We start from the raw sequence: 13,082 nt of genomic DNA on the forward strand, positions 1-13,082 counted from the left end.
TCTTCGATGCGCTTTTACACTCGTCAAATACTGAACGAGATTCGTAACATCGGAATATGGAAATATGTGTGCGATTTATGTGTGCGATTTGGTTGAAGACCTCCCAGTGAACAGAATGTAGTACTTAAAAGCAGACAGAAACGAAAATAACATCCGGTGTTAGTCGAACGATGTGCATGAACGATCTAGCAGAAGACGTTTGTAAATCTCGGTGGTTGTCCACAAACGACGTATTTCTGTTAGGGTACCAAGTCTTTAGAAAATTGTTACGGAATGCAGAGAAACTTACCTGAAATAAATGAAACGTAATACACGTAAGTAGGTGAGAAAAAAACACGTAATTTGTCTATACAGTACGCTTTTAGTCACTTAATTTAATCACAACTGGTAATAATCAATCAGTATCTGACCAGAACTATCAGTTAAGGCAGATGACAGCATGCGATTTATGGAAAGACTCCTGAAGAAATGTAATTTACCGATATATGAAACTGCTTGCAAAACCACAATCAACCAATTTTTGGGTATTGTTAGGCAGTTGAGGAGTAGAAATAGAAGAAATTCAAAGAAAACGTGCATAATTCATAGGACGTTTCTTTAGTGAATGTAAGAACGTTGCAAAACTGCCCACCAGACTCCGATGGGAAAGGCGAAAAGAAATATTCAGCGTAAGAGGTTTACGTATCGCGTAATTACCACGATAGTTTGAGAAACTCGGACTTACAGTATGGGTTTACGAACCGAGTTTCCCGCACATCGTTCGTGAATAGTCCTGGTGAGTTGAAAACGGGGGGGGGGGGGGGGGGGGGGGGGTTAGAAGGGAAGTGGACGGTATATCCTCCGTAACGAAACGATGTCTCAGAGTTTCATATCCATGTTATTCAACATCTTTTCTCCTAATCTAAGTTTAATTTCAATTATCAATCCAATCTATAAGGCAACGCTGTTATAAACCATCGTTAATAAAACTATGCATAACTCTTATTATATTTTTCAATTTTTTTGAGTAATACTCTTGCATGATTTCTGGTGACAAGTTTTTCCTTTTTTTAAGTAATAGAATTTTATGATTTTTTGGCGTCATTGTTACACAGTGCTGAAGTAGGAGAAATCCCTTTCTTATTTTGATATCGTACATCCATGCCTTTCAGTTGACTAACTTTGACTTACACTCAGAATTAGAAAAGAAATAAACTCTTTTTATATTCTAGACTTGAAATTATGTAACTGAAATAGGTGCGTCCGTTTGGCAAATTGGTGTTGCTCATTTAGAATTTCCGCCGTTTCTCTGGATATGGGGTGGCTATTAAAATTCTGGATTTGTGCATTTCAACATAAAATAAGATCAGTGAAAAAAGGTGCAATAAAAAGCTTTTCGTACATTTATTTATTCTATCGAATCACACTTTTTTTCGTTTATCATCGAGTCTACTATGTGTAGAGTTCACTGTTGCTCCTCCTATTTAGTAGCTAAGTTTTTATCGCAGCAGTTGAATGGTCTCTGCAAACATCTTTCGTCCCTTGACTCATTCACTTGTGAGTAGAATGTCTCGATTTCGCAGAACACCAAGAGATAAGCTGTAATGCCACAAAAAATTTAAAAAAAAGAACGCAGGAAAGAAAAGATTAGTAACTGCGCCCCTTGCCCGGTGTTACCCTGTCGGAATAGCAGAAGCATGTGAAATCCGAACAGTGTACATACAAATGGTGTCATTAGCTGAGCATTAATTTAAGCTCACTTAAAATCTTGTACAAAAGGAATTAATCAGTTCGCACAATCTGTCTGGGCGCCAACTCAGGTTAGTAAGATAGATGTTCGAATAACTATACAAATGGCGGCTGGTCCGTGCTGAACCAAAAACTTTTTGCCCATGTTCCTTGCTCAAATAGGAACTGAGCATCAAATAGGAACCTCCCCCTCAAACTGCGATTCTGCGCGTGTCTTTTCAGACATATTTGTTACAGCGCTTCCGCGCTATAACGATTACGAACTTGTAGGGGTTTTAAAGGGAACTTGCTGGATTAAGTTTTAATAAGGAACCCACCTCCGGAAAGTATCGTTTGGAAGTAAATAAGTTTGAAGATCGGATCACTTCAAATCTCCCGCTTCATAGTAAGCACACAGCGGTGAAGATGAGCTATCGCTTGTGTGTTCCATTCAGGAGTCCATTGCATGGGCAATGTTTCGAATACTCGTTGCAGTCGGACGAAAATGTTATGTGATATTATAACTACCCCAGGGACTGACGAAGACGCCTTCTTCTCAGTTTGTGTGCGTATCATGAAGCGGGATATTCGAAAATGATCCGATCTTCAAACTGATTTCATTTCCAAACGGTCAGTAGTCGAACATGGGCTTCTTATCAAAACTGTCTCTGCTAAATCCTCTCTACAACACATAGAAGCCTGTAATAGAAATTGTGGACGACGCCGTACAAGAAGAATTGATAGTTTGTAATTCTTAATATTTTGCATTCGTGTTACTGATGGTGATTGGATCTTCAATACCCTCTGATTACATAAGTTTTTTGTGAAGCCATTAGTTTGAGAATGGAAGAAGGAAAGGTTGGATGCAGATTAATTTGCACGTAGATAACACTTCCTTAAGCATTGTACGGGGAGGTGTGCTGTGTTAGCAGCTATCATTTTCAATAAGTTTCCAGCAGACCGAAAATGTGATTGACAAACCCCAACTATTCAAATCCAAATTGGAAAGTTTCCTGTTTCTCACAGTGATTGAGAACCTTTTTGTGCAGTATGTTTTCACTCGTATACTCTCACACATTTTTTCATGCATTACTAATTCTTTAGTTTTTCTTTGTTCATAAAGTTTCTAGTCTGCATTCTGTTAACTATGTACTGACTCGTTCCTTGACAAAGTAGCTTTGGCTCGCATGGTCACACAGAACCTGATAAATAAATAAACAAATAAGAATAAAATAAAATAAACATCTCGTGTTCGTTGAAGTAATAACGGACTGGGTACAACGTCAAATTTAAAAGCCCAGCACAGAAATCCGTCTGTTCTCTTCAAAGGAATTGTTACGACATTCATCTGAAGTCGTTTCAAGCACTTTATCCACAAGAAAACACGCAGTTCGCATTTTCATAAGCAAACTGATCAGCGGTTAATTCGAAACGAAACGAACGCACGTTAAGACGTAATATTGCAGACCACAGACCGCTCTAAAGGGGCAACACGTACAAATGCATGCCCTGTCGCGAGCGGCTTCTGAATGACAGCTATTGAAACTCGTCGCGTTTGTTGTGTTGGCCACTTGAATGCGCACGTCACTCACGCAGAAATACAAGCGCGCGCGCGCACACGCACACACACACACACACACACACACACACACACACACACACACCTCTTGCTCAAAGTGATGTAGCGTGGGTCTTAACCATTCTCGCGTACATGAGTAGGGAAAGTTGGAGCGGACTACTAGAGTAATTTTGTATTCTGTGCTGCGATGGTACTTGTTTGTGCACGGTCATAGCCATGGAAATACAAAGGCTTCTCTTTGAGAATATTATCTACGGTTTCCTGGGCGAAGAATACATCTGCTAGAGCACCGTTTCGAAATTCTTCGGCACAATGAGTGAATATGGTTATCCTATCAGACTCCATGTCGTATCAGGGCAACAAGTGTAAATGAAGTACAGAACACTGATGAATCAACGTTTACCTGCTCTGAAACAAGAAGAATCGCTAGTGTCACTCATGAATGGTTGAAAATCCTAATGCTATCGTCGACGATTAATTCAGATTCTCAGTTAATTTGTGGGGTTTTATCAGTGATAACGATAACCAAGTCATTGGGCTAGTTATTGTAAGTAACCGCATCAGTGGAACACTGTGACAATAGTACATTCATGATTTGCATAGCCTGCATAGTATATGTCTGCATGAGTTGCAAAGTTAATTTTTACCCATGACCTGCAGGAGCAAACCACAACAGAATAACAGAAGTACCTTTTGAAACATCCCCTTAGAACAATTGTACACGACTGTGCCTAAACTGACACACAATATTTTTAGCGCAACGCAATCTGACTATCAAAGATCCCTGCAAAAGAATGGCCCTGAGTAACATTAAACTATACCTTTCAGAAATCACTTACCTCACAAAAATCTTCATTACTCGAACTACTGCAATACAGCGAGCGCCACTACTGCCAGCTAAATAAAAGATTCAAACTACGGAAGGCACTAACTACTGATAGGGATAGTTAGCAGATGAAAGATTTTAATAGAGAACAAACAATGTATTTACCTTAATAGTCATAATATATATAGCAGTTCATGACAAATTACAAAACTCCATCTCTCTCCCCACATCCACCACTGCTGGCGGCTCACCTCCAACTGCGCAACGCTACGCGCTGTTCACATCCAGCTGCCGCTGCCCAACACTACAATGGCAGACAACAATGCAAACTAGCCACAGACTGCACACAGCACAGCCAGTGATTTTCATATAGAGCGCTACGTAACGTTGCCGATAATAAAACGGAAACAGCCTACTTACATAAAGAAAACATAAACAGCCTACTTACATAGCCCCCATGCTCCCCACAAAAAATTTTACAAAATGTGTTGGGCACTGGCCAATACAGATTTGAAAAAATTTTTCATAATTACAGTAAGAAAGATATCAAATGCACACACTTATTTATACAATGTTGGTCTAAAGCTAAAATTTTCTCACACTCCATAAAGATAGTCCTGATCATTCATCATAATAGTAATTACAGTTTTTTTTCACAAAGTCTCATTAGTAAAAGAAATTGCACACAAAAGTAGTGGATTTCCATGCAGTCTTGAAGAAGTAGTGATGTCCTTCCAACGGAAAGACAGTGCTGACTCTTGACATGCTGACAGGTAACGGGGCCACAACAGAGCAAACCCACAGCAGAGTCATTCGACGTTTTGAAGAAGATTGGTAGGTAGGTCATCACAGAGTAGACCCACTGTAGTCCTGGTAGAGATTGTGGTAGTGGTGGGCCACCAGAGGTGCAGACCCACTTCAGTCCTTGTAGAAATAATGGTATTGGTGGGTCATCAAAGATGCAGACCCACTGTAGTCCATGTAGAGACGGCCAGCAGCCATCTGCTGCGACTGTGCAGGTGCACAATCACCATCGAAGAGTCTTGCAGAGAAGATAGCAAGTCCATAAACCACCACTTGTGCACTCACGAAGTTTTTGGAATTGTTCTGAGAACCAGCAATGCTGTTATCCAGTCCCTTGCTGAATTATTAACACACGTGCAAACACTAACAGTCCCTACTTCTCACATATTGCCATATACTATGACCAACAGAAACGTGTGCAGTGAAATGTAACTTACAAGTTACTTAATTTGATTAACTGGTGTCAATTACAATATTATAACATGAGAATACAATTACAAAGGTACAAAATACATCATTAAAAATATAACAATACAGATAACATTTGTAGTACAGGCTTTACAACAGAATAGAAATAAACATATACATCAGTGTTACAGGAATTATGACATGAGTACATACATAAAAAATCAGAATAACTTGCGAAACATCAACTTCACACATGAGCATTAAAACAGAATAAATAATGTCTAAACATCTTTACAAAGTAAATAACAGAGTATTAGAAAAAGTCTACAACATAGGTCTCATCAGCTAAACACATAAAGACAGGAAAAACACAAATACACAAGGGTACACAAACATATAGCGGAATAACACAAAAGGAAAGGACAGGGTTTGTTTTACTGCAGTATTTTGCATGGAGATCTCCCTTCGTTCATCATTATTCCCAAAAGTCCTATCTAAGCCTGCTTTCTGTATTCTGTTCACATCCTCTGTCAAAAATAGTTTCTCTCCACTGTACAGTATCCTTTTTTTTGCCCAAACCATTTTCATATAGCTTCTCAATACATTTCTTCCAAGTCATCATAGTTAGTTTCTTATATAGTCTACCCCTCTTAAGCTAACTTAAATCTACTGAGCTCAGATATATATACCAAGGGACGAGGCAATGCAGCATCACATAAAACAATTAACGCAAACAGCAATGACAAGAAAAAAATGGAAAATCGCAAAGCAAGCTACAGTAAATCTAAATTACCAAGCAATGCAACGTTACAAATAATATGAGCCAATGTGCAGCAACAATAAAAATAAATCAATAGTAAAACTAGCTTAACAGAGTAATACAAAGTGAAATTTAGTAGCACTATGCCTGGCAAACAGCAGCAGAAATAACTTATATCTAAACATGACATAGCTCAAGCAGAAAAAAAACATTACACTAAAGACAATAATGCAGACAAGGGAAATGCATATTCACATCTTAATGTCTATGTAATTAAAGTGGTGCACCGCAACTTATTCTACGAAAAATATTACCATGTACTTGAAAAGAATATTACGTATACAGTTACTGTTACTAGTTCCTTCTTATTGTTCTTTCCTTTCCAAGTGCTCCTTTTTTAAAGAATGTGGATTATAAAATGATTATTTAATAGATCTGTTGACAGAAAGTGTTCACATTAGCAAATGCATTTAATTTTATAAAAGCAATGCTGCAACACAGCTGGAAACCAGATATCAAATGAAATAAGCAATTACGCAAACCAAAGCATAAAAATATCATTCAGTAGTCATGTGACATTTCATAAGTTAGTATAAATTCTCTAAACTCTCGTAGAAAGACGCTTGTCATAATCAGGTGTGCAGATAAAAGTATCTTTCCAAGTAATGAGGGTGTCGCATTTGCAATGTTTTCTCTATAGGAATGTCAATGGCGAGGATAATGGCCTCCCTTTTTTTTTTCTTTTCTACCTGAGCGTCTGGAAAGGCACACCCTAATGGCTTGTGCTCCAGGTGTCTTGACACAGCTGTGTGCCGACGATGCACGTGCAGGTGGTCACTTAACTTTCTTATGGAAATATTTACGACAGCAGTTTCCGCTACAGTGACAGTCTCATATAAAAATTTCGCAGGTCAAGAATTTGCGTTGCAAATGTGTAGAAACAAAATCTTATGAATATAACAGTGTCCAAAAAATTTTCGCCGGCATTGTGATACATTCACGCATTTACACACATTTCATAACTCTTAAAGTACGATTCTTGGTTTCCAACATCCTTTTTCACAAGTCAAGAGTCCCTAACTTCTATTCATTATTCATATACATATAAACACGTAATCACATTCCTCATATATGGTAGCATCATCTTATTGACATAAACATACCTCAACAGCATAATACACATCGTCGTCATAAAAATAACAATATAACACCTCAGTCAAATCTCAAAATCGTCGTAGCTTCCTCCAATAATTTCAAAACCTAAAGAAAATTCTCTGCTCATTTCAATAGTGTCATCTACCTCAAACGTACTTTAAAATCATTCTCCCTTACCAAATACATCATTCAAAGCTCTCATAGTATCACAATGGTACCAAAAAATATGAACAGTTCACACAGTACAGACAAAATACAATTTCGTAAGTGCGAAGTAATCCAACTCTGTAATTGCGTAAACATGTGTCACTGACGTAGTAAAAAGTTTGTCTCACTCAGTTAAATGATCAGATAGCTATGTAATTTATGTGTTAGAGGAATATGGTACCGATGTGTAAAGTTGTATAAGCAAATACCATATTAGCTAGGGCTCCTTGTGCTTGCCAAACACATGGTACACAAAGTAGGCGTGTACCCCCCTGAGGATTAATGTAATTATACCCTCAGGTGTTACAGATTACAGCAATGGAATGAAATGTATCACGGAAAACTTTCTTTGTAATTCAAAAATCTTTAAAAATAAATGTTTTAAGTACAAAATTAATCACTGAAATGCGTGTCCTGTAGCGCTAAAGGTGCATCTTGTTGTAAGATAATCTCTGTGGAAGTGTTGTAGTTATTTTCCTCCGAAAGCTAAGTTCTGCAGAAGCCAATGTACTTACCTCATGATAAACAAAAGTGAAATGCTTTGCGTATAGATATCTTAGTTATTACGCTTATTGTCGTGGTGAAGAACGTACTGTGCTGTAACGTATTGTTGTGCTACGAAAGAGGCTGTCTCATTGTAGCTATACCACAAAAGTTACTACTAAAACATGTTTTACTTCCCAGAATAATACAGAAAAACTGTGCAGATATGGAACAGAAACACCGCAAAAGCAACAATGTAAATTGTGTCACACATTAGTAACGTCGTGATATAATCGAGTAGCTGTCACGTAAACTAACCACTGTGTCATTTGGTATCTCTCAGAAAGTACTTTAATTCAGAATGTATTTTCAAGTAAACCAAAATGTTGCATTAAAATCTCATTAGCAGTACTGGTATATGTCCTAAGTATGTAAGCCTCATAGTTGTTACGTAATCGTGCAACTAACAAGCAAGACTGTACACACACAGTAACACTGTGTCGTCTGTTCGCAATAACAATGTATTCGTAATTTCTGTTTAAATAAGTTCTCTTGGTTCTTGACTGGATATTTAACTTCAAACATTGTTGCATGGTAACGGTTTCTAAAGCATACTAGTAACGTGATGTGAAACGTTTTATGGCAAAGACAAAGTTAAAAAGCAGATTATCTTTCAATAAACGGCTTTACATGTGAGATGTGGTGTAACCCTTTGCTCTTCAAATGGTTCAAATGGCTCTGAGCACTATGGGACTCAACATCTTAGGTCATAAGTCCCCTAGAACTTAGAACTACTTAAACCTAACTAACCTAAGGACATCACAAACACCCATGCCCGAGGCAGGATTCGAACCTGCGACCGTAGCAGTCCCGCGGTTCCGGACTGCAGCGCCAGAACCGCTAGACCACCGCAGCCGGCCCCTTTGCTCTTCTCAGTACGCAGAGTTTCAGCTTAAATGCAATTATCATGTGGTATACGTCGGTAAAGGATACTGGAATTTTTCTCAAGGTTAGCGTCTATGTTATTTTTCCCTGAGCCAGCGGGCGCAGGTGGCTGCCTGCGGTGCGAGTCATTGTCTGTTTCTTTGTTGGCGCGCGCCGTTACTGGGATTTGGAGACCTAACTTCCACAAATTCACCGTAACGAGAGTGCGCTGCTCTGTTTAAATCTCGCCAGTTCTGATGCAATTCACGTCTGTCATTACGATCACATCGTCTGTCGTCATGTCGGTAGTTCCTGTAGTTTCTTTCTTGTCGGTTAAGTGGTGGAGAATTTCTCCCTGAATTATCACTGCACGGTGGACCGTTGCGTCTGAAGTTATTCTGTCTCCCTTGATAATAATTGTTCTGGTTGCCAAATTGTCTGTTTCTATGATTGTCTCTGTCATATTCATTACTACGGAAGTGCGATCTTTCTCTGTAACTATTACTCTGCCAGTGGTTGTCATACGGGTGGTGTCTGTTTTGATCACGATTTGCGTTGTAAGAATAGCCTTGTCGTGTCCAGTTATTGTTTCTGTCGTCACGGAATTGTGACATATGTGACCTGTAGTGATTGTTTTCCTGTTTTCGCATCCGGCGACTGTCTGTGTCAATTTCTAATTCTTATAAGAGTCCCTGAAAAACTTCAATGTCGTCTTTGCAACGTCCTGCCAAAAAATATGTCGTAAATGTTCAGGCAGTTTGATTACGCAAATGCAGATGAGTTCTGAGGGGCTGTATGGGTTTGACAGGTACTGATTCTTGTGCAACATGTCTTCAAAATATTTCACAAGACTGGAAAATTCAGATTGTTCGAAGTGTTTCATCATTATGGTGCTATGTTTTACTCGGTCTTGTGTGGCTTGAGACCAATATGCTGAGAGGAAGGCATGGTAAAATTCTCCTTCACTGTGGCAATCGTGAATGACCGATCGCATTCTTATAGCTGGTTCATTCTCTAAGTAGCCACACATAAATTCTAACCTGTGCTCCAATGACCAGTTAGGAGGGAAACAATGAGAGAATTGATGGAGCCACGCTTGTGGATGAATGTCGTTGGCAGAATTCTTAAACGTTTTGAATTTACGTGTAGTAATGAACAGCTTATAGTCAAAATCATCGTGTCGGCGAGTAGCATATCGGTCATTGTTACGTCGTGTCGGCGGTTCCATCGCAAAATTCGGTGTACCTTGCCAATTCCTTTCATAATTACCGAAATGCCCTGTGTTATTATTTTGTGGCTTTTCCGTATTTCTATGTCCCTCTTCCCGTGTTGGAGCGCGAGTGTCCTCTGAAATGTGTAATTCTTGTATTACCTGCGTCAACTGATCTTGTACTTCCCGGATTTCTCTTTTGTACTGTGTATTGATTTGATTTTGATTTTGTTTGAATTTTCTTATTTCTTCATACACTTCTGTGTCAGTGAAGGCTACGGGTCTTGTGTCATTCAGATCATCATCTACCTTTGTAGATGAGTTAGTGACCTGATCCGAAAGTTCGGCTACTTTCTCCGATAGTGTACTTATTTTCTCAGTGTGTTTTTCTGAACCAAGTTTCAGAGTTTCCATTTGTGTTGAAATCTTATCTACTGTGTCCTTTAAGTTTTCTTGAGTTTTTGCAAGTTGCGTAACCGAATCGGTAGATGCAACTGAGTCAATTTTAGCTTGCAAGGTGTCGTGATTTTCATGAAAAATAGTTTGCAGTTCTTCTATGGCTGCTTCATGATTCTGTAATGCATTTTCATGACGCGAAAAAATAGGTTGGAAATGCTCACAAATTTGTGTTTTTACGTCATTACAGACTTTCTGACATTTCGATTCAATGTTACGTAACTCAGCAGTTAAATCTTCACGTGTTTGTTCGAGAGTTCGTTCCAATGAGTCTAACTTTTGAAGCTGTTGCTGTGTTTGTCTCTAATTTTGTTCCATTGTGTCTAACTTTTGAAGATTTTGTCCCAATTGTTTCTGATTTTGTTCAAGCGTTGTGTCTAACTTTTGTAGCCTTTGTCCCATTTGTTGCATTAACTGTAATAACAGTGCACTGGTGTCTGAAACATGTTCCTCAGTGCTATTCGGCAACGCATTTGAACCGGCAATATTCGCAGTTTGAATAGCAGAAAATGTGTCTTGACTTATTTGAGAAAAGGGTGAGGACGCAAAACCTGGATCTACAGTATTTGCAAGATTGTGTGCTGTCATTTCGGATTCCTGAGGCAAGCTGTTGCCGACCGATCGATCGATAATGCTTCCCTGTTCACTAATTGTTTCACTGTCTACACCATTGTTTGCAGCCCACTCCATTTCCCTATGTACAATTACCAAATTACTACTTTGCACATTAGTTAATTCATTACTCGGTGGCGCTAACACACTGCTTTCGTCTTCACTGTCATTTCTCAGTTTACTTTGGAGCCTAGTATTACGTTTTTCACACGCCATTATTGTCACAATATTTCACACGACAACACAAAAAAGCACAATTTTAAGAGCAAAAATAAGAGAACACATTAACATAGAACTGAAAATAATATCTAGTTAATTGCAGCTGCGAAATACTTGGTGCAAATCTACATGCATGCCACAACTGTTTTACTGTGCAACAATGAAAAACCACAACTACCAAGGAAATTCTCTCTATAATTACGCGCTAGCAATAAACAAAAGCTACACTAAATACACAAACTACAAGAAAAAATCAGAAGATTCCAGTGAGGTATCCTAGGCTAAGGGTCGACATATGAAACATCCCCTTAGAACAATTGTACACGACTGTGCCTAAACTGACACACAATATTTTTAGCGGAACGCAATCTGACTATCAAAGATCCCTGCAAAAGAATGGCCCTGAGTAACATTAAACTATACCTTTCAGAAATCACTTACCTCACAAAAATCTTCATTACTCGAACTACTGCAATACAGCGAGCGCCACTACTGCCAGCTAAATAAAAGATTCAAACTACGGAAGGCACTAACTACTGATAGGGATAGTTAGCAGATGAAAGATTTTAATAGAGAACAAACAATGTATTTACCTTAATAGTCATAATATATATAGCAGTTCATGACAAATTACAAAACTCCATCTCTCTCCCCACATCCACCACTGCTGGCGGCTCACCTCCAACTGCGCAACGCTACGCGCTGTTCACATCCAGCTGCCGCTGCCCAACACTACAATGGCAGACAACAATGCAAACTAGCCACAGACTGCACACAGCACAGCCAGTGATTTTCATATAGAGCGCTACGTAACGTTGCCGATTATAAACGTAAACAGCCTACTTACATAAAGAAAACATAAACAGCCTACTTACACTTTATCTTGATTTACTCTAACTTGAACCGTTCCCGTGTCGGACTGAAAAAAGGGAATTGACTTCCGCGTCGACAACGAGGTCATTAGGGATGAATTACGAACTGGAATAAGACAATTATGGTAAAAGAACTGGCCTTTTAATTTGCAGAGAAACCATTCAGGCATTCTGCATGCCGCGGAAACACTAAATCTTGAAGGTCGGACGGGGAATTGAATCCCACTTAACCTCACCCTATTGTATTTGGCAGCTTCAACAATCCGTATTAACTCGGAAGCTGTTGAAAACCGAGTATAAGTTCGTATTATGTTTATTCGTCGGAATAACCTATACCATTATCTCTTAACTGCTGTTATTTTTCTCCTCCTGGACTACCATTAATAAAGAAAGGAGCCTGCAAATATAATTTGCATTATGGAGATTCATTTGCTGCTGCGAAACACTTTACTCGTCATTTAAAAAAAAAAAAAAAACAGCGATGTCGTTCTGACCATGCGTAATTTCTATTGCTCTATTATCTTTTTCATATTATACGATGTTCAACAAGTAATGCAACACTTTTTATCTGAGAGCATGCAGGTTTTATTCAGAATTCCAATACGCCGTATTATTTCGCACTTTTTTGACTACAAAACCCTATTTTTCAACATAATCTCCAGTCAATGCGACGGCCTTACGGCACCTTACTGGGAGGGCCTGTGTGCCCACATGGTACCACTTTACTGGTCGACGTCGGAGCCAATAAACCAATGTCTTGTTGCATAAATAACCCCTCCCCCACCCCCCAAAAAAATCACCCACGTATTGCAGAGTGCATCCTTGATTGAGCTAAACTGATGAAAGACGGAAGGCGCGAT

This window comes from Schistocerca cancellata, chromosome 5, assembly GCF_023864275.1.
Source record: "Schistocerca cancellata isolate TAMUIC-IGC-003103 chromosome 5, iqSchCanc2.1, whole genome shotgun sequence".
Lineage (NCBI taxonomy): Eukaryota > Metazoa > Arthropoda > Insecta > Orthoptera > Acrididae > Schistocerca > Schistocerca cancellata.